Here is a 21,916-nt window from a genome sequence, read left to right as displayed (position 1 = left end):
AGTGGCCCCCGCTGCATCCCCGGTCCTGATGCTGAGCAAGAGGTTGAGTTTGGAGCGATGTGGTTAATAGGTCCCCATCCTCATTTGGTGGGGGGGACAACGACGACACTATTTTGCGCAGGACCAGGCTCTTGGGACAGGGGTGGAGAGTGGGGTAAAGTCCAGGGGACCTAAGGAGAGGACCAGGTCCCATCTCAGCACCTCAAATGCCACAGCCCCTGGCAGGGAGCAGGTTCTGGGTGGGCAGAGGGCAGGAGACCCCTGGCCCAACGTGTTCCCTGTCTCCTGGCATAAGGTCCTTTTTTATTAATGCTCATATTGAAGCCAATTTGAATTAATTGGAGAGCAAGACCTAGGGACACAGCCCCGATGGATTCTCCGATGTCCAGCGCGGGGCTGGGGGGCTCCGGCTCAGGGAAACAGAGCTGTTAACCTCAGCCCGGCACCTTTTCTCCACGTCTTTGTCCTATTCTTTCGTTAAAGCCCAAAATGATGCTAAAGGGGCATCAAAGCTAACTGGAAGAGGTGGCAACCGGGGCGCACCCGGAGGGGGGAGCAGTGCTGAGCTAAAACCCACAACATGGGCTTTACTCACAACCTGCCTTTTCCTTTATCCTGGACAAATCACTTGTCTGTGCCTTGGTTTCCCTCAAAGTAAAATAATGGCATGAAGGGGACACAGTGAGACATAACTAACTTGGGTTTTGGGCAAGGGGACAGGGATGAGGTGGTCCTCTCCGACCTGGACTTGCCCAGCTCTCCCGCTGCATTGCCAGCACTCTGCCCCCCCCAAAATCAACTCTAATCCTGGCCAGCGGGCAGGAAAGCATCTTCCATCAGACAAAATCAGATCAGCTCTTGGCTCCCAGCGACAGGAGTGTGAGCCTTATGGATGAAGCAATTCCCCCTGTCCCTTGATTAATAACAAGGCAGGCCTGTGGAGCAAGGGCGGGGGGGACGCTGTTTAATTGACTCTGTGTTTTTGAAACAGCAGCTTAATGACTAGGTTCAAATTAGCCAGAATCACCTTTTCATCCTGGGAAATTGAAATGAAATGTGGATTGCTCTGGCACGCCCTCCCCCCCCACGCCAGCCTCTTAAAAATACATCTCCAACTAAACTAGTTGCATTTCTCATGCTTGGATTTTTCATCTTTTATTAAGCAGATAAATTGTTATTGTTTAAAACAACAATGAAATTCCTTCACACCCATGTAAATCTCCTGGTTTCAACTGCAGATCCAGGGATGAGGCCGGGGATGAAACTCAAATGGGAAAGCCTGAGATGCTTATGCCTGCAATGAAATTATAAATCCACATCCCGGAGCAAATGAACAGTAGGAGGCAGCCAGAAATCTCCATCAGCAGAAGCGCTGAGCTGCAGCAAGGGATGGAAGTTGCAAGTGGAACCGTTAAGGCACCCAAGCCAGGAGAGCTGTTGGCATTTCTCCTGGCGACATCCTGCACAAATGGAGCCGATTCAGGCAAGAACATCTAATAGGGGAGCCCATGGCATTAAATCAGCCTGGGATTCACTGCTGTGCCCTGCTCCTTACCCCTGATATCTTCCCTCAGTTTCCCCATCTGTAAAATGGAGGACAAACTGCCAACCCCTGCTTGAAAACCGCTGTCAGATGCAGAAAATGTAACTGAATCGCTCAGGTGATGCTCGTTGGCTGTCACGCAACAGATCAAGGGCACAGGACACTCCGCTCCAGCAACCCGCATCCCCTAAGCCCCGTGACCAGCAAGGCTAATGCCAGCCTGGACCAAGCAGTGATGAATAGAGAAGAACAACAATTCTGCCCTGGAAGGAAGTCACCCTAACGAGGGACTTGGCCTTTCTCATCCTCAAAGCCTAATTAACCAAATCATCCACATTTGTGGGAGGCTTTAGTGGGAGTGGAGAGGGGCAAGAAGAGAGCTCCAAGGAGGAATGGCTAATGGTGAGCGCCGTCTCCACGTGGGATATAGGTGCTAGTGGGGTGCGCCACATTGCCGTGGGAGCTTGGCATCTTCCTGGCCCTGCTGTGGCTGCCCGTGAGCTTGGCACCGCTGCAAGGACCGGCGGAGCCCACTGTGGGGGCATGAACGTGGGGGCTGTGCTCGTTCCTGGTGTCGCGGTACTGTTTGCGCCCCGTTTGTCCCACTTTCCCTGTTGGATAGGGAGGGGAACGGCTGTGTGGGTCCATAATCCCCTCCGTGGGGTCAGCCTCCGGTGCGGAGAGGGGAACTCACGGTGAGGTGGGTGCCTGGACCCTGTCGTAGGGCTAGTGGGGGTGATATGGGGTGGGGGTGCAAGCAGGCTGGGGGACCCCAGGCAGGGTGGCGTGGGGGTACCCACCATGGGGTCCGGGACCCCTGGCAGGGTAGCCCCGGGGCTGGGGGACCCCAGGCAGGGTGGTGTGGGGGTACCCACCATAGGGTGCTGGCATGGGGTCCGGGACCCCTGGCAGGGTAGCCCCGGGGCTGGGGGAACCCAGGCTGCTTGGGGAGAGGGAAGGAGGAGGAAGACCCCCCCCCCCCCCCCCCCCGCTTCGGGCACAGCAAAGCGGGGAAGGGACCCCCGTGCCCTTCCCTTCATTTCACCGCCGCTTCTACCCATTTCCCCCCCACCCGCAGCCTCAGCTCCGGGGCGGGCGAATCCTCCCTGGCCCCGTCCCTCCCCCTTCGTTCCCGGGGCGGTGCGGCCCGGCCCGGCTCGGCCCGGCGGGGGGCGCGGGGGGCGGCTCTTACGCCCGCTCCGCCGCCGCCGCCGCCGTACGGCCAGGCGCGGCGGGCAGCGGGGAGAACCGCCGCCGCCGCCCCCGGGACCGGGCCGGGGTCCGGCCGGAGCCGCCGCCGCCGCCGCCCCCGGGGCTGCGGTTCTACCCGCGCCGCCGCCGCGCCATGGGCAGCCCGGGAACCGGAGCCGAGCGGTGAGTGCGGGGTCCCGGGGACCGGGGAAGCGTTGCTGGGTCGTGTTGTGTTGGACCGGACTGGACCGGGCCGGGGGAGGTAGAACCGGGGGGGAGCGGCCGCGGAGCCCCCGGGGCTACCCTCTTCTACCTGCCCCCGGTAACCCGAAACCGGTTCCCCGGGGGTCTGGCCGGTCGGTGCCCACCGCCCGGGGCTGCAAGGCCCCTCTCCGCTGCCCGCAGTCTCCGGCTGGTGGCTGGGGACGGGGGGTCAGCCCCGGCTTGGGGGGCTCGGTGAAGGCACCGGTGGGTGGCAGGGCTGTTGCCCACCCCAAGCCCGGTGCCGGGTGGGTAGCGGGGGTTTAAGTGGTCTCAGGCAGGCGGAGAGCTGGACCGGGTGGTCTAGTCTGAACCTACCCGGTTCCATCCTCCTCCGCTCGGCCCCGGGGCTCCGGAGGGTCTGGTACCTGCAGTCTTCCCACACTCAGGGCTGGGGCTGCTGCTGGCAGCTCTCCCCGTAGCCTCTCCCTGGCAGACCCGAGCGGGTCTGAACATCGCCAGGCGTCAGGAAGGGTCTTTCCCCATCTCGCATCGCTCCCGTTTTACCCTCAGTTCTGCAGGTTCTCGCTCCTCGCCACCCCAGGGCCCTGCCTGCCCCCTTCGTTCGGCATCCTTGATTTTAGGGCTAGGCAGATTCTCCTGTCAAAAAATCCCAGGGTTGGTTTAAATGCAAACGTTACCGGGGTTGGGTTTCTCGGGGAAATGGAGCAGGCAGCAATCGCAGCATACGCGGCTCCTATCACTGTTCTGGAAGAGCAGCCTGCCTCTTCCTACTCCAGATCCAGAGTACTTTTGTGCCAGTTTCTTAATCCACTTGCAAAGCGGATTGAGCTAAAACCTGACAAAAGGTGCTCTAATTCCCACGGCGTTCGCGCAAGGGAGCGATTGCAGAAGAGCAGCTGCTCTTGAAATTCGTGCCCAGCCTTACCCTGAGATGAGGTTTGGGGAAGGAGAAAAGAGCAAACGAGAGGAGAGAGGATAACAGAAGCAGGCAGAGCGCCTGCAAAATAGATTGAGAGAAGATCGGTGCGTGAATCCGCAGCCTGGCAGCACCGGGAGCACGAGCACATGCCTTCGGAGCGAAGAGCATCGGCCGTACCAGCCGGAGAGGCTGGACCCCAGGGACGGACCAGGCTTGGGGATGCTCGGTGGGCCAGTAAGGACCAGCCTGGGCCTTTCAAAGAGCTCCCACTTGCTGCTTAGTTTTGTGGCTTGGTCTTGGCTGTCAATGTGGTGCTGCCCGCTCTCGCCCTGGCTGGGGATGTGCTGCCCGCGGGCAGGAGGCTGTCGTGCCTGGAGCAGACCACCCCGACGGGCACTGGTTTACCTGGGTCTAGCCCTGCTGCCAGGGAGACACCACGAGAAAAGCTGCATCTAGAAAGGGAAAGTTCCTACAAACCTGTGTCTCAATCAAATCACAAGAAATTAAAAAAACAAAACAAAACAAAAAACAAACTGAAAAAGCAGAGTTGCCCAGCAGCTCAGTGCGATACGTTCATGTGTGCCTTTAAAGCCGGGGCCGGATTCTGTTGCTGGCCTTAAAAATGCAGAAACGCAGGTGCTGAACCCTGCGATAACCCCTTGGTAAAGGAGGGAGCCTTGGGGTTTTGCACCTCAAAGCTCTGCCCTTCACCGCTGCTTCGTCGTCCCTTCGGCTGCAGGATGGAGACTGGGTTAAGGTCCCTGCTGCCTGCACCCCTGTGCCCCGGGGCATGGCAAGAAATGTGGCGTGCGTCCTTTAAACAGGAGAATAATTCAAGATGTGTTGGGGAGCTGCCAGTTTGACAGCCTGTGATTGATCCGGTTTAATTTGAGCTAATGTATTTATTATCGGCCTTTCTGTGGCGCTCATTAAGGTGGAGGGGAGGGAGCAGAGTTACTGCCTCTTGCTGCTGGAGGACTGGCAGTGCCAAGTGTGTTTTGGCCGGAGCAGCTGGGAGAGGTGGCTGCTGATCCCCCCAACATTTCTGATGGTTTTCAGAGGTTGCCAAAAATTGCACTTGGATGTCTGCAGCTTTTGCCAAAGCCTTTGGTCCTCAGTTGAGCTGAGCTCGGGGAAAGATGCTCTCAAACAGGGCAATGCCCAGCCTGCAAAACAGCTGGAGAAGCACCCCGAGAGCGGGGAGCAAACATGTTCCCACCGGCTTGGGGAAGCAGGAGGCAAAGCAGCTTCATGAAAGAGTTGTGGTTTGGGAGCTTAAAAATGAGCAAATTTTGCTTTTATCCTGCCCTGTTGGGAAGAGGGAGCTGGAGGACCAGAGAAATGGGGGCTGGGTTGTGTTTCACCCCTCTTGGGCTACACTTCTGAGCTGCCCCTTGGCATCGACGCCTGGGGTGGGAAGCGGCTGCGCCAGGCTGAGCGAGGGAATCTCTGCAGTGGCAGAGCCGGGGCATCTCCCAGGCATGGCCGGATCCTGCACCACCTCCCGCTGCTGCCAGGTTCAGCCCTTCCCAGGGGATGCACTTGTGCCGATCCCTCACTGAAGATAGCAGGGCCGGGGGCTTTTTTTCCTGTTTTTTTTAGAGTTTTGAGTTCAGGAATGTCTCCTTTTATTAGCTGTGTTAATCCTGCATCACAAGATAACACATCCCTTGCTCCAAGGCCCAAACCTAATCACTGCACTTTCCCTCCGAGCATCAGCACGGGCCCAAATTAAACATTGAATTGAAGCCCGATGGTACGGACGGACAAGAGCGCCCGGCTGTATTTGCACTCAGCGTTTAAAGACTTTAAATTGATGTTGTTGGAATCAATTTTTTTCAACTTCTGGTTGTCAGCTCGCCACTGTTTCACCCCCGAGCATCCCGCCAGGGAGCAGGTGGCCCCTCTCCACTCGGCGGCGCGGGGAACCGAAGCTGCCATAAAGCAGGAGGAGCAGACGGTCGCAGAGGAGCTGGGCTGCTCCAGCACATCTGAGCTGCTGCGTTCACATCCCCGGGATGGGAGCGAGCTGTTGCCGTAGCCCTGGAAATAACATCGGGAATGTAAAGCACGTGGACGGGTGCGTTTTGCGTGGGCAGCGGTAATTCCCGCGCCACTGGCTCGCTGCGGCTTGGGCAGCCCAGTGGGATACCTGTCACCAGCAGCATCTCCCCAAGCGCCAAATCCCACATCTTGGAGCTAAGGGACCCGGGGGCAAGCGAGGCCATCCTTGAGCTTGTCCCCTGCCCTGCTGAATCACCAGGTGGCTATAAAACAGGTATGCCGTGCCTCAGTTTCCCTGTCTGTAAATGGATATAGTCCGGAGGCCTGGTTTTGTAGGTTCATATGCTCTCTCAGACAGCCAAAATCCTGCTGCCTGTCTGTGTCTGCAGCTGTAAAGTGATGACTGAATTGCCCGAGAAGGGTGGAGGGGGCATCATGCAGCATCTCTCCCATCCCTGGGGAAGGGGCTGCAGCGTGGGGGCGGACGGTGCTGCCAACGGAGGTGCTGCCGGAGCCCGAAGGGCAGCTTTGTGAGTCCTGGAAAAACACCAAAATGAACAGGCGAGGGCAGAAATGTTCAGAGCAGAGATTTTGAGAAGAGATGAAGGAAAGCAATAAAACCCACGAGAGCGTTTGGAAAAGATGCCGAGAGCCGCTCCGGCTCGCTGGCTGTGGTAGGGAAATTGATTGGGCTTCAGGCGTTATCGGTTGACTTTTCTGGGAGGCTGTTTTTGAAGTTTATGTAGGGTTTACCTTGAAAGATGAAGCAAATGCTTCCACGAGGGTTGGCTCTGGGGATGCGGGAGCAAGGGGGGGCTGGACCGCGGCATCGCTTGGCCGTTGGCAGCGGGCACTGGGCAGCCGTCAGCAATGACATGTGCTGGTTTCTCCTTCTTTTGATCCCTTTGCTTTAAGTTGTGATGCTTTGGGGCTGTAGCCGGACCCCCATGCTGGCCTGGGGGTGCCCCAGGCCCATGGGGTGTCAGAGGTGGGGGCTGAGACTGGGCAGGACGTGGCACTAGGGCTGGTGGCAGAACAGGGAAATGGCACTTGTCATCGGAGAGCAGGGGCTGCCCTTCCCTCTTCTTCACAGAAAATGGGCAAACTGAGGACAGGAGCAAACTCACTCCACCGCGATCAAATAGCAGGGACTTTGGGGGAATAATTTGGGCAAACTGTGAGAAACAGCTTCCCTGTGGATGAGTTTAAAAAAAAAAATCTAACCATGAAGGGTCTGGGCTGCAATCCCCAGGCTGCCGTGGTGCCTTGACATCCGCGTGGGGCACTCAGCGGCCGGGATCCCGGGTACCAGGCTGGGGAGCAGAGGCAGCGTCTGTCTCGCCAAGCAGCTCGGTCCCAAGCGGCGAAGCCGGCCGCAGCCTCGGCACGTGCCCTCCTCCTTCCCGCACTGTCTGGCTCAGCCCAGCTCTTTCCTGACTTCTTTCCCCTGAATTTTTCATGCTAGCATGAGCTTCGCTGCAGTTTTCAGCCCCATCCATCATATGGTTTGGTTTTTAAAGCTGCATCCCAGCTCTTAACCGCTCAGACCTGGAGCACCGGGGCTTCTTGTTCAGCTCCCGATGTGCCAGCCAAAATAGCAGCGGCCGCATACCGTAGTGGAGAGGAACAAGTGTCACTGAGAATTAAAATGACAGATCCCAGCATCAAGGTCTCCGAGGGTTTGTGCTTTATTAAGCAACAGTGAGTTCATGGGAAAGGACTTTCACCCGGAGCGCTGGTTGTGTCTACAAGAAAAGAGAACCGGGGACTATATTTAGGTTCAGCCGTGTGATGGGGAGGCAGGGCCAGGCACCGCGGGAGGTGAGCTGGGCATCTTCGGCCCCGTGAGGGTCAGCCCTGTCCCTGCAGAGCCTGGGGAGGATTTGGGGGCGATGCGGGGACCAGGCGATGGGAATGGCTCGGCTTCGAGCTGCTGCAGCGGGATGACCCACAGTGCTGTGGGGCAGGGTTCCCCTCGCTTGTGCAGTGGCCTGTTTTGGGGTCTTGCGTGCTCAGACCCACCTCAGCCATGGCCAAGCGCGTGTGGTGTGGCCAGGATTCACCCTGTCTACAAATTGCTCGTGGGCAGCATCCATCCTGCCACCAGGTTAGGAGAAAAGGGGGGGCTGTGACCCTGAGCGTGAGCCGATGTTCGCACCCATCGGTCCCTGCCCGATGCTGCGCGGTTCCCTCTCCCTAAAATGTGGTTTTGTGATGATGGAGGTTATTTAATAGATCAATGTTTTATCTTTTTGCCTTAGGGTCTCCCTCTTCCCACCGCCCCCTCCTATTAAAAATTCATTGTTTCTCTAAGATACTGTTGCTAGAGGGAGACGGGGAGAAATAAAGGAGGTTCTTGGAAAGGAGGAGGGAAAATATTTAATAGCAAGAGAATAGAAGAAATATTTGAAACAAATATTCTCCCTCTCGCTGCCCTGGGTGCATTTGAGCCCAAGCGCTGCCCCTGTCACGTCGCAGGACCCCGATGCTCCCAGCAGACTCGAGGAGGTTGTCTGGGACCTGGCGTAAACCTGGGCGGTGGGGACAGTCCTGCTCCTGCCCAGGGCTGAAGAACCCATCGCCGTGGAGGTGGTGAAGCCCCCGCTGCCTTCAGAGCTGGGAGCGTGGGGACGTTGTGGCTGTTTCATGCAGCAAATGCAAGCAGACGCAGGAGGGAAGATGCAACAAGAACGTGGACCTGGAGCGGGGTGGGGGGATGCGCCTGACCTCCGGCTCATCTCCCATCCTCGGCATCTCCAGAAAAGTCCCTGCGAGGCCTCGCTTGCTTTTCCTGCTTGATTTGGACACTGTTTTGGTCCAGGTGGGTGAGAGGGTGCATTTGCAGGCTGAAATAATTCAGAGTGGGGTTGATGGGCTGCATGCTGTGGGGCCAGTTCAGCTGGCCCTGCGATACGAGGTGTTTTGGCTGTAATGTGGAGCCGTTGGGCGGCCAGGTAGGCTGTAAAATAACCAAAGTCAGGGGAATGGCAGCGTGCTGCCTGTAGGATGGACCTTGGCTGGAGTAGGACCCAGGTGGGCTCAGGAAGGTGCTTTCCGCCTTCAAAAGGCCTCGTGAGCGTGGTCCTCGTGATGCTCCTTGCAGGTCAGTAAGCAGCAGAGGTTTGCAGGGCACCGTCCTGCAGCATGGAGCAGGGTAACTAAAGTGGCTCTGGCTGAGCATCCCATCCAAACTCCATCAGCTGAGTCTCCACGGTGACTCTGGTTTATGGATACTATAACATCTCAAATGAGGCGAGTGGTTTTGTTTTCCCTCGGGGGAAGCAGGAGGTGTTGAGCTCTGTGCCCAGAGCAGTGCCCTGGCTGCTGTTTCGGACCCAGTCCTGGTGATGCAGCCAAAGGAGAAAACTGTAAGGGTGGTTGGTGCTTCTGGCCTGTTTTTCCAGAGGGTCACCCGGTCTGACCTTCCCCGTACTTGGGACAGCTGGGCACCAGCGCTTCAATATTGCCAGAATGAGCTATTTTGTATTTTTCCATTTAAATCTCATTTGAAGGAAAGTCCATCTGGTTCCCTTCGTGCTGCCAGAGGAAAAAGGCTGCTCTCAGGTCAGCTTTCTATGGGGCATCTCCTCGCTGGAGACCCAGGTGAGGTCACACAGCCAGGACCTCTGTTTCTTCTTCCTTCCGTCACAGCAACAAGGTGGAGCCCCCGTAATTGAACACTAATTGGGGATGGAAAATGAGCAGGACCCTGCAGTTGCAAACTGAAGATGAAGTGACATAAATGAGATCTAAATTGTGACCTTTTTCCATAAGCAAGAGTATTAACCAAGTGCGACAAATGGAGGGGGGAAGAAATAATCCTACCTTCGTTAGTCCTAGTGCCCAGGGCTGACGTGGAGCTGGAGCCTTTGGTCCGCTCCCAGGGAAGCGCAGCTGGCGATGCCGGACATCCCTCCTCGCCGTTCCCGATGCCCCAGCGGTGTGTCGCTCCAGGAGTTATTTTGGAGGCTGTATCCTTTCCATCATCAGTTCGGGGAGCGGTTTCTCTTCTTGCCTTCAGGGTCACTTTTTTGCATCAAGCACCAGCCATGTGGCAAAGCAAATTCCAGCTTAGGGACTATCCTGCTGGGGTTCAGCACCACTGCTTTTCCCCTGCCTTGCTCAGCCCTGCGCCAACATCTGGCAACCTCTGGAAATTCAGGCCCAATTTGTTTGCTGTTGTAGTGGAAAATGAGGCTGTGATCTGATGGATCAGTCTTGTCCATCACCGGACACGCTTCTGTCACGTCTGCCAGGGGTTTTTTTTTCCCATTAATTTGCCCTGTGGGTCTAGCTGGGTTGCGGCTGTTGCTGGCCCGTGAGTTACGGTTCATGCCGGGACACAGGCAGAGCCATCCCCAGTGCAGGGATCACTCGATGCTGGGCTGGGGACCTATCGATGCTGGCTCGATACTGTGCTGCTGGGGTTTGGCTTAGTGGTCTCCATCTGGGTGACTTCCCACTTTCCCAAGACTCTTAAGAAACAGGTCTTTTTAACTCTGTTTCATTTTTTAACAGCTCTACCCCATCTCTCTTTCTCTCCCTGGGGTCATTTCTGGCTGTGCCCCCCCCCCAGCAGCTGGGAGACACTGTGTCCCCACTGGGCTGCTGCTGTGGATGGGTGGAGCTGATTTTTTCCTCTTTCCCCATTGGTTTTCCAAATTTTCCCATTTACTTTTGCAGAAAGATGCTCTTTGGGGGCATGTCGCTAAGGGAGAGGATTTCACTGAGGATTTCAAGTGAACGGCCCGTGACACCCCCTCCATGATAATGCGTCATTTTTATTTATTGTTCATATTTCAATAACTAAAGGTCAAACAGAAGCCTGGCCAGCTGGGAAGTCTGATGTTATTTACACTAATGAGGAAAAGTCTCTGGCTTACTGCTCTGTGCTCCGCTGTCCTGGATGCTGGGACAGCACGACGCTGGCTGGCCAGACCCTGGGCACCGTCACGTGTCCTGTGACCATGAGCAGCAGCGTGGGGATGTTGAAGGGCTCCTGGGGTCCAGGTCTTTTGTGATCTGGGGGGGCTGTGGGTCCCTCGTGGGCTGGGATGAGCCACAGATTTGCTGCCGTGCACATCTGCAGGCTCCAGCTGGAAGAGTTGGTATGCTCCTGCCCTAGAAGAGCTTGACTTGGGCATCCTGGTCTGGTTCTCTGGAGGTAGAAGTGTCTCTGCTGATTTCACAGGACCCCCGGGTCCCATTTGGCTTTTGGCTTTGCTGCCAAATTTCTTCAAGAGACTCCCATGTGCAGAACTTGCACTTTAGACTCCTCGATGGAGAGGCAAGTCCTGTGTGTTACCTGGGAAGAGGAGATTCATCCCCCAGCTCCTCCACCAAGTTGTCCTAGGAAAGAGTTAAAATACAAGGCACAGGGGCTAGATGGTGGCATGTGCTCTGGTGGTACGAACACATGGAGAGCTGGGGAGTTGCGCTGGCGGCAGCGTGTGGGACTGGGGGAGGTTTTAGGCCACTTCACCCATGTGCTGGTGGGTCCCGTTTCACAGGGATTAAAATGTATTTGCAGACAAAAAAACTGAAGCAACCTGAAACAGAGGTTGCTAAGTGATGCAGGAGCTGCCAAAAACAAATGCCAAGACCATCAGCTGAGACCCTAATCATTCAGGGGACTGGGAATGATGGGCTCACGTAACACGTGCGGGGCTTTGATAAGCCAAGCCCAGGTGGTTTCTAAAGCGAGTTTAAATGCCATGTTCACACCACACAGGCAGGTCCAGAGGCAAAGCTGCTCCGTGCTTCGCTGCCTGCAGGGAGAGCAGGAGAGGGGCCGGTAAGTGCAGGGAGTTGAGCAGATTTTGGTTTACTGAAGTTTGGTTTCAGCAGGTTTGCAATAAATACATGGGCACGTCCAGCTTGCTGGAATTTGTATTAAATTTTGCTTTTTCCATCCTCAGTAGCTGGAGCCTGGCCTTCAGGAGCAGCAAGCCGAGCTGCTCTGTCACAGTTGCACTTAACTCTTGGATGGCGATGCCACCGAGCATCACCCGCGGTGCCTCCTCCACCCCTGCCGAAACACACGGAGGTGCTGGAGCATGCGAGGTCCCACGTGTATTGCTGCAGTGCAAAACAAATCTGCTTTCCTCCCAATTATCACATCACTTGGGCATTAGAGGAGCCCCACCTGCTCTGCAGCTGCCAGCACCACAGAGCTGAAACAGATAGTTATGCATCAACACCGTGGAGGCTGTGATCCCTCGAAGCATGTACGCTGGATTGACTCTCTAGACAAAATCCTTGCTGAATTGCACCACGTAGTTGCTGTTGGTGCCGCAAAATTCCCCTTGCAGGTGCTGAGGGCAGGCTGAGGTGTGTCTGGGTCATTTCCCCATAGCAGGGCTGGTTTGGGTTGCCGTCACCTTTATTTGAAGTGTTGGGTCTGAATCACTTCTACACGTGTGTGTGCATCAGCCACCCGCGCTGCAGGGTCCTGCACGGGGATGTTCCCCAGCTGAGGGGATGCGATCACACTTGGGATCTGTGCTGGGCTTTTCCCATCCTGCTGCCAGCCCCGGAGCACTCCCTGTCCCTGTTGTCCCAGTCCTGCCACAGCCTCGGGCCAGCCCAGAGAGGCTGATGCATCCCCTGGCTCCACCAGCAAACCCTGGCATGTCCATGGCAGATTTTCTTGCTGCGGTTGGTAATGGGGGGAATTTTTAGCACCGCTCCTTCTTTGCTAGCTGCTCTCTGTTGGCATGCATCCTTGCCAGGGCCCGAGTTAAATGCTGCGCGTGTGCGTTCCCACCAGTGATGGCAAAACAGGAGTGTGGGGGAGGATGGGGTGAAGGGGTGAGTGTATTGGTGGTGACATGTGACCTTTCAGCAGCTGGAAATGTGAGTGCTTGCCCTCCCAGGGAGAAATTTGGGTCCCCCAGGCAGAGCAGATAAGGGGAAGGTCTTCTGGAGCAGGGAACGAGCTGGGGTTGTCAGTCACCGGTTGCTGCCTTGCACCCCTCCCCAAGGGGCCATGTGTGATCCTGGCTCGGGGGTGGCCGGGGAAGCAGAGCCCCCGCACGGCTGAGCCTCAGCTAGCGGGTTTTAGGGGCATCCCTCTGTCTTTTGCTTTGGGGTAGCGATGCTTTCCTGGAGGAATTTTAGCTTTTCCGGAGTGCTGCACGCTGTCAGTTCTCCAGGGACCCCAAAAGTGAGGTTTTGCCCTCCCATGAGCAGCACCTGGATGGTGCTGGGGCTCGCAGGAGCATGCAGGGAGGCTGCAGGGGATGGCCCTACCCGGGCAGGGGCACCCACCCTCCTGGGGTCGGCTCTTGGCTCCTCATTGTCACCAGAGATGTCCCCCCCCCGAGCGCTAAGGGGGTTCAAGCCACGTGCCACCAGCTCCGGCTGCCGCTGCAGAGTCAGCTCCTCATTTCTCTGCTGTTCTCCAGCAAATCCCCGCAATGGAAAGCTCCTTTGGCTAAGGCTCCCCGAGCCTCTCTCAGCAGGAATTAACCTCCCCCGGCTGCTTCTCCTGTCCTTGGGCAGTCCTGGGACAGCTCGGCCAGGCAGGAGCAAGGGGCAGAGATGAGTCGGGGCCCAAGGGGGGTCTCAAGCAGAGGTCAGAGCCACCACTGAGCTGTAACAGCAGTGTCTCTGCACGCGTGTAGCTGAACAGGACCTGAGTCTGGGACCATTTGTGGTCTGTTAACCAGGAGGAGCTGGATTTCCCCCCAAAAAGGAGCTATTTAAATTCTCTCTGTTACAGGAAAATCAAACTTGATCTGGAGAGCTCAAAACGCTTTAGCAAAACTCTAGCAAATCATTTGCTTGCAGGTCAGTGTCCTGCATCCCCTGTACCAGCCATCAGGGCTGGGAGCGTGTCTCAACCCTGCAAAGTGCCCGAGAGAAGGACACCCAAAAGGGGGTCCAGTCAGTGGCACTTCTGCCTCCATGTTTGGGTGAAATCTCCCCAAATGAGAGGACTCCTGGAGAGCTGGCCGTGGGCACCCACTGCATGGGTGCCGTCTCCTCCTGAAATCCCTGCACGTGATTGCCGAGGAGCATTGCCGAGTCCTCCCTTTCTCCACCTCAGAGCTGGCTGTGGTGGTGCTGGGCTTGGACACTCTCCTGTTTGTAAGAGGATTCTTCAGGGTACAAAGTGCTATATAATTTTATATACATAAACTAGGCGAGCTGCAGCGGTCAGGTCACACATCAGGCTGGAGCAACACTAAGGATGCTTCCCCTCTCTGGGAGGTGCCTGTGTGCCATGTCCTTGGGCTTTAGGGGCATTTATTTGGGATTTCTGTGCTGGACACTGTGGAAAGGTGATTGACAGTCATCTGCTTGTGCTGTTTTGCCCAGAGGAGCCGAGGCTGGCTGTGCCGGACACTTTGCCATTTAAACATCCCCGGTCTCGGATGCCACAGCAGACCCAGATGTCGGTGCAGCCCCGGACCTGCAGAACGGTGAGCGCTCCCCAGGCTTGAGTGGGATGAGGGGGGGGGTCAGCATCATCATTGCCCTTTCACCCCATGGGGTTTGTGCACTGGGATGCTTGAAATCCAGCTCATTTTTAGCTCATGGCCATCCCTGCTTGGTGGCATTAGCTCCTTCCTCATCCCCTTTTGCAGCGTGGAGCACTCGGTACTCTCAAGCCAGAGGTTTATCCCGTGTAACAGCTAAGAAATCTCCTGCCTGTTGCCACAACCCCAAAATGAGCAAGAAATAAGTGGGGATGTGATGCAAAGCTCAGGGGCGTTAAGCTCTAGTACTCGCTCCAAGGTTGCTGGCAGACAGCAGCGGGGACCCCAGCCTTGGCCGCACTGGGATGTATGTGCAGCATCAGTTTGAAGAGCGGTGGTTCAGGTTTTGGACAGGTTTCATTGGATTTGGGAGTCTACCAGCTCCATCCTGGGAGAAGGGCTCTGGAGGCTTTTCCCTTGCTCTGCTGTCGAGATGCCAGCCAGGGAGTTAAGCAATACAGCTCTGCTGTCCCTTTCCCCTCCTGCCATGGAGACTTCTGACTTTTGGGAACCCCTCTGGGGCTGTGTATGGGAAAGGAGATGCTCTCCTGGTCCCACAGCCACAGCTGATGCCCCGAAGCTGTAGATCTGGGGACTGACGCCAGCGTGTCTCGCTCCAAATGTCACCACACGCTGCAATCTCCAGCCTGGAGGAGATGTGGGGGTGGTGCAGCTGGACCCCCCCGAGGCCTGGCTGGCGCCCTCCAAAATCTGAGCAGTGAGGCTGGGGGGGATCTGCTCTCCGTAGGGCTAAAGTAGGGCTGGGATGAGTCCCCTGGCCCCCTCTCCTCTCAGGGGCTTATTACAGCGGGGGGTTTGGTCTCCCGCCTGGCATGACGAGGTATAGATTGCGAAGTCAAGCGTTATTTCACCCTGTAATGGCATTTTGCTTTCTTTGCTTGCTGCTCCCATGATCATAATTGGGATGGCAATAAAATTTCCAATGCAGCAGCTGCAGACAGGTCTTAAAAAATGCATTCAGCCCAGGATTGATGCTGAGCAGAGCTGAAAGGTGGAGGGAAGGCTGTTGCTTTGCACTCTCCTTGCCTGGGATTCCCGCTCCAAGCAGGGTTTCCAGCAGACTGGGGGCTCTATATCTGCACCTCTCACCCCTCTGCACCCACAGAGGTTTGCTCACAGAGCTACAAGCTTGTTTTCCTGCAGAGAGCCAAGCAGTCCTGCTGGGACTGGCTTGTTTTCCACCCCTGGCTGCCTCTCCCACCCTGTCCTCGGAGTAGATATCTGTCTGTCAGTCTGGCCTGTCAGTCTGTTCATCCTGCCCACGAGTCCAGCCGTCCGGTCAAATTAAAGCATCCCAAATGATGTGTCACCCTCCCGAGATGCGGTGCCCATGGGCTGCCCCAGGGCTCCAGGCTCCCTCTCTGGAGGGAAGCTGGGCTCGCCGGCATGCCGGGCACCCCTGCACCTTCTGCCACGGGTGAAGGCACCCCATGGGGCTGAGCCCTCAGGAACAGGGTCCTTTCTGAGGATCAAGCCTGGAAACAGCTGCTGTTTTATCCAGGACCCTCAGGGAGGTGGCTGGAACTGCCTTGACTTCATTTTGTGTGGTGCTGCTGGCAAACCGGGCTTGTGGGGGCCACCGCCATCCACATAAGGGATTAAGAGTAGACTTTGCTATCAAAGGTTCAGCACTGGCAACTAGAGGCATTGATCACAGCGTGATTTATGTGCCAGCCCCCCCGAGGGGCTCAGGCCAGCACCACGGAGATGCTGAGCTTAATGAACGACCTAATCTAACGAGGGCTGGCATGCTAGACCAGGTGGACAAACGAGGTCGTTTGCTGGGGCGAAGCCTGCGGGGAAGCAGCTGGCACTCAGGCTGCTGCGAAGTCCTTGGCTGGCAGCGTGGGGAGGGCTCTGCCAGGCACTGCTGGCCAGACTGGGGCTGGGGGGGGGACGACACACACACGACGGCTGCGTGTGTGCCAGCCCGAACGCTCCGCACGCCCCCGAGCAGCGTCATCAATCAGCTTTCTGAAAAGTGGCTAATTACAGCGTATGCTTTTCTGTTATGATTATTAATCATCCTGCTCCTGTACTTCATTTATTACGGAGCTGCCTGGGTTAGAGGAGCGAAGGCGCAAGGGTCCCTTCGTGTGACGAGGTGGCGCATCCTTCCCTGCTGCTTGGGACCCCCTTTGGGTGATGCGTCTGCAGGACATGGGTGCTCCCAGCGTGGGGGGGGACAGCGTGGGGTGGCCCCAGCACAGCCTGTGCTCTGCCTGGGGACGTCCTGCTTGGCCGGGCTCCCTCCGTCCCCTTCCATGTGGCTCCAGCCAAGGGCGGCACGCTGGCTTTGGTGCTCTTCTCCGCCAAGGTTTTGCTCCTGGGGTGCTGCTCCCAGGCTGTGTTTCGGCAGCCCTGGTGCAGAAGGTAAGTGATGAGCTCGTAAAGCGGCTGCACACCCCGGGAGGCAGGAGGGGGAAGCAGCTGCAGGAGAAGGAGCAAATTCCCCTCTCATTTAATGATCTTTCTTTGTGTATCCATGGGGGCAGGAGCCCTTGCCAGGAGCGTAGCCCTGTTTTCCAAGATGCTCTGCTCGTAGCCATGATACGTGCATGCCTGACTGTCACGTCTGTGCTGGCCACGGCTGTTATGGACTTGTGTTTTGTAAATCTCAGCACCATTGTGGTGTGGGCTTTAAAACTGACAGATGCCAGGAGGATGTTTCCCAGGGGCTCAGGTTCCCCGTCCCTGCTCCTGGTGCTAAGCTGGGGAGAATACTGAGTACGGGCAAACCTTGGGCCCTGGGTTGGTTCAGATGGGGAGCTTTGGTTCGGATGAGGAGCTTTGGTTCGGATGAGGAGCTTTGGTTCAGATGGGGAGCTTTGCAAAGCCCAGAGCCCCTGGGCTGTATCCTGCCCTTTGGTGAGAGAGGAAGGTGGTTTTACAGGGGGAGTCTCCTAGACCCAGGCTGCCTCTGAGCTCATTGCTGGGTCCTCTCCCAGCTGGGTGGGTGCTCAGGGACAAGGACTCCACGGGGGTTGTGGCCAGCAGCTGGTTCTGGTGACAGACAGTGATGGCAAAACATCGGGGGAAAATCCCGGGGATGTGGACTGTCAGCCTGAATTTGTTTTCCAGACCCTTATCATCCTGCCCATGACGTTAACAGGCTCCTGCAAATGAAAAGCTCTCACTGCGCAGCAGAAATTTGCTGGGAATCCTCAAAAAAATAACCCCTGGTGTCCTTCCAGGGACCACTGCCTAAAGCCAAGTTCAACTCAAGTGTTTCTGATGGGTGCTACTGGAACAGCTCACTGGCAGTTTTGGGTGCAGTTGAAGACGGGGAGTCAAGCTCAGCCTTAGTTCCCATGTGGTCCAGCAGGTACTGAAATTGGTGAGATCTGGGCCGGGTTTGCTCTCAGCCAACATTTCCCAGTAGCAGTTCAAGATTCAGATCTGGCTGGTGGTGCGGTGCAACTGCTTGGGTCAAAATAAGGGTATAGCATCCACTTGTCCTGCTCTCCCTTCCCTCGTTTTAGATGAGTTATTCACCTTGGTAGAGAAATAAAGATGCTCATGGAATATTAAATACCTCCCCAAAGCCCCTGTTGCTGATGAGTGGCTTCTGCACCTCGTTCCCTAGTACACGCAGTGACCTTTTAGAAATGTTGTACATTGTGGTCGTATCTAAATGTCTTCTCTCCTGGGAGCATCTTGTGGAGACAGAGATTCAGACATGATATCTATCAAGAAGAAAAGCAGATTGCGGCCAATCTGTGGCTGCCTGTGCAGTATTGCCTGGGCCACGTGCTCAAGAATCATAAGGTTGTCTCTAAAAATAAGCGGTGGCTTCTTTTGAGTTGTCTCCTTGGCGTCTTAACTCATTAGGGAATCCTCGTTTCTGGGTTTTTGCAGCATTTGCGAGGGCTGGGAGTTTCCACGTGGGAGGAAAGTGGAGAGTCCTGTGGTCGCGGCTGTTGAGGACTCAGCTAGGACTCTGGATGGGATCGCAGGGTGGGAAGACAGCTCCATGAAGACATCAATCATGGCTTTTTCTGGGTAGAAAGGGTAAATCCTGCCTCCGCTGAAAGCTCACTCGGTCTTGCTGCTCCAGCATCGTCTCGGCTGGCCCCGAGACCTGGGGCTGTTGAGCAGGGGGAGATGCGTGAGATGCAGCAGCTGCCAGTCACCAAAATAACTCCCTTCTATATAAGGTTTTCATGTTTTCCAAGCAGTACCTTTAAGTCATGCTTCAGGACATTTTCTGCAGTGACCCAGCAGGAGCCCGTCTCCTCGCACAGACATCTCTCCTTTCACGCTTTCTCTCCCCATTTCTGCGAGTCGTCAGGAAAACCTGTTTCTGTTTGAGCAGCCTCAAGAGGGACACGAGGGTGATGATCAGGAGCACGGCCACCTCGGGTCCCAGCCCTGCTGCTGGGCTCTGCCGTGGCTGTTGGGCGCAGTCACTTGCCCGCCTGGTACCCCGGGGAGCCCCAGCCTCGGGACATTCGCCAGGTCCTGCAGGCATGAGCCACCGCAGTGGCAGGGGACCCACCGTACAGAGCCTGCCGGGTGCCCTCCTGCTGCCGGGGCTGCCCCGACACCCACCCAGCCGCTCGGTTCTCCCCTCTGCTCCCCCAGCTCTGCCCTCCTGCCTGCCCAGCCCAGCTTTGCTGGGAAATGAGCTGACCCAGAAAAACATGCTCTGGGTGCACCGAGAGAGCGGCAGAGATGGGAGAATTTGTTTCCCAGTCAGAGTCTGATGGAATTAGGAATAACTCCCTGCTAGATAATTCTCCATTAGGTCTGGTGATTTATTTTCTTCCTTCTTACCCCCAGCTTTCTCCTCCTCTCCCTGTTTCAGCTGGATTATTCTCATGCTTGATTTGCTAATTGCCTGATCACTAGAGCTTCGTCAGAGCGAGGCACAGGGACATCACTGGCCTCCTCTGACCCTCCGAGTTTTCTGCCTCTTAGTTTATGCCTCAGCTCTGATTTAATCTCCCCCACTCCCCAGCCTAAGCTGGGTTGTTTCTGCTGCCCTAAGCAGAGGGAGAAACCTGCTGGTGTCACCCCTGGAGCCAGGGAAGGTCCTAGGGATGCTCCTTCAGCTCTTCCCTGTCACCTCCATCCTCCCAGTGCCCCCCGGTCTTTTCTGGGGCTTTTCCAAGCTCAGTGTGGCCACAAACCCACTGGTTTTGCAGACTCAAGACAATGGATAAAATAAAGCTGCAGGAGCCACAGGTTTATTTTTGGGTGGTGGCACAAGAAACCCTAGAGACACTGAGCAGCACAGGTCACCTCATTTCAATGCCCCCAGAAAATGTCCCCAGTAACTACCTCTGCTGTGAGCAAAGCCACCTGCGGTGGTGGCTGGAAAAACACGCTTCAATCCCTGACTTCGCATTCGGGTGTGGAAGTTTGCTCTGTCAGCTCTGAAAAACGCCTAAAAGTCCCCCCAGGAGCCAGCCTCAGCCCGTGGGTGCCACAGGTCAATGTCGGCGGCGTCACCAGTGAGAGCTGAGCATGAAGCAGACTTCCCGGGGACCTTGGTTTTCTCCCTTGGCAGCCCAAAAACCGTGTGGGGGGAGCTTTAGTTTTGCTAGCTGTTGCACGGCATAATTGAGGGCTCGGGGTTTTCCATCGGGGAGGAAGGAGCAGATGTCTGGATGGGCTTTGGCACAGGACTGGGGAGCCGGGCTCATTTTCTGGCCTTGAAGAGCTCTGTCCCGCAGTGGCTCTGGCTCCGGGCTTCCCCTGAGACCTGGGCCAAGGCTCCCAGCCTGGGGGTAGAGCTTGGGGCCAGGGTTCAGCCTGGCACCCGCCTGTGGAAGTTGTTGGCATCTGTGTTCAGGGCACCCGTCCTCCGCTCCAAGCCCGTGCCAGCAGCTCTGGATGGTTCGAGTCCCAGCCGAGCCATGGAGCCTGCTTGATGCAGCCATATTCCCATTCCTGGTTATCGAGATCTCGTCTAGTTGATACCCCAGGACCAGGGAGCACACGGAGCTCGTGCTGACGGACAGTCCAGCGCTCTCCCCTGAGCAATCCTGGCAAGCTGTAAATGAGCCAGGAGAAATACCGCTCTGCTTCGTCAGGGGATGCTCGGCCACTCCATCTGCCTCCCAAATCCAGCCCAAGCCCCAGCGCGCGGGGCTGAGCGGGGCAACGATGTCGACGAAGACGCTGGCACGGCCCCCGGCGAGCCGCGGCGGTGCCGCCGTCTGCGCGGCGGAGCCGTGGTTGGCGCTGCCTTCTCCGCAGAGCCGCTGGCACGGAGCCTGGTGCAGGCTGGGGAGAGCAGCCAGGGAGCGAGGGCGGCCGTGGGCAGGCAGCTGGGACGCTTCGCTGCCAGAGCAGGGCTGGCTGCCGGTTTTCGGGCGGGCAGCAGCGAACCGGCATCGCTCAGGGTGTTTCCAGCAGCGTTTGGCTGCCGTTGGTGTTTGTCGGAGCCCTCTCCTGTCTCGTGCCAAGTTTGGGACGCGCTGGCACCGGCACCTCCCTGTCACCTGTGCGTCGGGGCGCTGATATTACCCTTATATTATATTGTCAGTTTTTTAAGGATGAGCCTTTCCAAAATGCATGGGGGTCCCAGCATCACTTTCTGTCCCGTTTGCTCCCCCGCTACCTGGGGGTCTCCACCCTCCCCTGGGGTCCCCTGCATCCCCTGGAAAAGTGGAGCAGCATCCCGTATCCCAAGCACGTAACCTCCCCTGGGTGCTCCTGGCCTCCCCGGGCAGAACCCATGAAGGAGGGATAACACGGGCTTGGACTCGAGCAGCAGCAGTGGGGTTCTTGAAGGAGAAGCTCTCAGCAGGACCATTTTGCATCCTGCAAGTCAGTGGATGAATAAAAGAAGCCATTGCTTTGGCCGAAGTATTTGAACTTGCACGATGTCAAACCAGGGGAACCTAGAAATAACAACCTTGGCTTATTTTCTGGTCTTTATTCAGAAAAGGGGAGAAATGGCAGCAGAGGAGCAATTGCTCTCAGAGGAGCTGACTGTGCCAAGAGTGTGGCACCAAAGCAGGAGCCATTCAAAGGGGGTGGAAGAGACCTTGCCACCTCCTGTTCTCCAAGAAGTGGTGATGCGAGGCAGCGAAAACCCACCTGCAAGTCGGGTCGGTCAGTGGCTGAGCATCTGAGAGCCGGGTGGTTGGAGAGCACCGGTTCCTCTGCGCTCTGACCGCTGCCAGCGGCTGGGACAAAATGGGCTCGGTGGCCACACGTCCTGGTGGGGAGGGAGGGAAGGAAGGGGCTGCTCCTGGGGGCTCAGAGGTGGCCAAAGGTGGTCTGCTCTGCTCTGCTCTGCTTCCCCCGGCCGTGCTGCAGCCCCTCAGCCTCGGGCTTTCCTGGCTCCGTTCCCCCACGCTGCATGCAGGAGGCGTGTTATTTTTAAAAATAAATTAAACGCGAAGAAGAGCCTCTATCTAGGCCTTCAAGTAGAGTCTTAATTGGCCGCGCTCCCCAGGGGCCAGGCGAGCCCCAGAGAACGCTGTGCTATCAGAGTAATGAGCTATTAATAAACGCCGCTGCTCGGCTCCGTGCTCGGCTCTGCCCGGGCTGGATGGGGACCGTGGGGCCCCGGTT

The 21,916-nt window shown here is 56.7% G+C and overlaps 1 protein-coding gene across 5 annotated transcripts in view; it reads left to right on the top strand.

The window, feature by feature from the left end:
• Positions 1-1,127: 1,127 nt before the first annotated feature.
• Positions 1,128-21,916, top strand: part of LINGO3 (leucine rich repeat and Ig domain containing 3) — a 28,880-nt gene continuing 8,091 nt past the window's right edge. The window contains exons 1-2 of one of the 5 annotated variants that reach the window (XM_069790159.1): positions 1,128-1,945; positions 14,205-14,308. The gene's annotated coding sequence lies outside the window, so the exon portion shown is untranslated. Of the gene's footprint in view, positions 1,946-2,702; positions 2,918-8,521; positions 8,704-13,927; positions 13,992-14,204; positions 14,309-21,916 lie in introns of those variants that run through there. The other 4 variants (XM_069790162.1, XM_069790158.1, XM_069790161.1 and 1 more) reach the window with 4 other exon arrangements.

This window comes from Haliaeetus albicilla, chromosome 8 (assembly GCF_947461875.1).
Source record: "Haliaeetus albicilla chromosome 8, bHalAlb1.1, whole genome shotgun sequence".
Taxonomy (NCBI): Eukaryota; Metazoa; Chordata; class Aves; order Accipitriformes; family Accipitridae; genus Haliaeetus; species Haliaeetus albicilla.
The sequence above is the reverse complement of the archived record's forward strand: the minus strand, read 5'-3'. Positions and strand labels throughout refer to the sequence as shown.